Raw genomic sequence first — 2,408 nt, 5'->3', positions numbered from 1 at the left:
CTTTTGCATAAATAAAAGGATAACTTACTGGATTGGCAATAGCAACAAAGCAAAGCAAAAAGGAGAAAGGAAAAACTTACAGAGAAATAACAAAAGTCAGATCGTCCAATTATTGATTCTTTTTTATTAAATATCTACACAGATTATATCCATAATAAGATAATTTAAGCACATCGTCAGGTAAAATATCAAATACTTTGCTTTTCTGATTGCTGATCTGTTGCAAACTTGAATGAGTAAATGTACGAGAAGAGATTAAAACTCTTCATAAAGAATAATGAAGTGACATTTGTATTACCTGTAGAAAACTCTCTGCTTTCACAAAACGTTCTATAGCTGAAATGATTTCTATAAATACAGGACATATAGGAATCAATTCAGTAACTGTAGAGTACATGAGTGAAATTAGCAAGAGTAGACCACATTTTTACACAAATAATGCACACCTTCTATGTTTGTTTTGCCAGTCACACCTCCCCCTGCGAGGTATTTTCGTAGGCATGCAATGCTAATTTTTATAGGGACATGTAAAAAAATGGGCATGGCGGTGCTTATGCAAAATACCTTGCGGGGGGTTGGGGCGAGGTGCAATTGGCGAACAGACACGTGCATCATCTGCCTCAAAGTACGGTATGCACAAATGCAGATTTAATATTTAAAATTTTTGGTATTTCAAGTAATTATAAAATGGTAAATTAACCATGGAATAAGTAAGATAGAGCAAAAAACGTGCACAAAGTTCCAAAATTATCAACAGTTCTCGTGGAGAAAATAATTTGTCATCCACTTTAAACCAGCTTATCTCTAGTCAATGAGATCATTAAGGGCTTAAGTAAAATTGTCACAAAGAATGGTCTTCTTATGGTTCTGTTTGGATTCAAGTGTTTTGTCATGTTTATTGTGTATTCAGTAGCCTCTATTATCATGATATCAGTGAAGAAGATCACACTATTCAGGACTGTCATGCCTCTCAAGGTTTATCTGATAACTATATAGGAAAAGCCTTAAAAATATGACCTTGTCCTATATAGGACTTCTGTGCCATTTCTTGCGATGTGTATAAAAAGTTTAATCAGAATTGCGATTCTCAGGAAAATCATTAATCTTGCTAACTTCACTTATTAATTCTAATACATTATCTATAGATTGCTTTTATGTAGTCTGGGAAGATCATTATGCAATCTGTGAATTAAGGCGTGTTCATTTTGTCATTTCCAACCTTTATGTCTTGTTTCTTTTCCTTGAATTATTGCTCTGGCTTGTTCTTGTTTTTAATGTGCTTTTGGGTCGAGTCTCCTAAAATGCTGACTGTAACTGGTGATAGTGGACAGATGTCCTTTGTGCTTATTTTGATCTCAGGGAGTTTTCTGAGTGTTTCCCCAGTAGTTTTATTTGCTGCAGTTTTCTAAGGTTTTTTTTTAAGTCACAAGTAAATGGTAAATTATATTAGATGGTTTTTCTGTATGTTCTGTGCTAGTGAGGTGAAGTAATTGCTTTGTTTTGTAAGGTGATTTATTTGCTGTAAAGGGTGATGAGACATTGAGGAAATCTGTAGTGATGTTGCTTGCACAACGTGGGAATGTAACTAGGGTCACGTAATTGTACACGTAAAAACGGATGAAATGGCAAATATTTCGTGGTGTGTGTGTGTATGTATATATCGCCATAAGAAAAACAAAAGTGTAAACAAAAATAAGCTTTTATAATTTGTTTTGATTTTGTATTTAAGGCTAAAACCCTTTGATTTTCTTTTCATATAATGTTGTCAATTTTGTCTCAAGTCTTAAGGGGTCTCATAACATCTTTTAGAGAGTGTTTTTGCTGTTTCTGTTCCCTGGAAGAGGTTGTTAAAGATTTCCATTCTTTCTTTCTCAGTTATATGGGAAATACGAGGAATTCAGGTGCCAAGACTTGTGATTCATTTTTTAAGAAGGCTTTTCTGTACAGAAGCAACTTATTGAATGGTTACAAAATCTTTGAGATTTCTTAGTTTAACAGTGTTTTAAGATTTTTGAATTTCCTCATTTTGTGAATGTCAAATTTATTCACGTAAGCTTGTATATAATAAAATGTACGTGTCTCCACAGTCTATGGTAATGATCCTCTCTAGTGTTGATATCGTGTGTCTTCTTTTTATTCCCATGATCAGTCTTGCCAGGGATCTCTCACTGTTTTTATACCCTTAAAAAAAAAAAAACCCGATCTTTTGGATTTGTCTATCATTTTATTTTATTTTATTTTTGTTTCCTTAACTGATTTAATTTTAATTTCTCATGTTTAAAATTTTGGTTTACGTACCTTCCTTATTTTCCAGTACCATGAAGCATATTAGCAAATTTTACATTTTCAGAATGTTCTCTTTTGGAAACTTATGGCTATATATTTTTGATTAGATAAGTCTTTTGGTA

This window comes from Loxodonta africana, chromosome X (genome assembly GCF_030014295.1).
Source record: "Loxodonta africana isolate mLoxAfr1 chromosome X, mLoxAfr1.hap2, whole genome shotgun sequence".
Taxonomy (NCBI): Eukaryota; Metazoa; Chordata; class Mammalia; order Proboscidea; family Elephantidae; genus Loxodonta; species Loxodonta africana.
The sequence above is the reverse complement of the archived record's forward strand: the minus strand, read 5'-3'. Positions refer to the sequence as shown.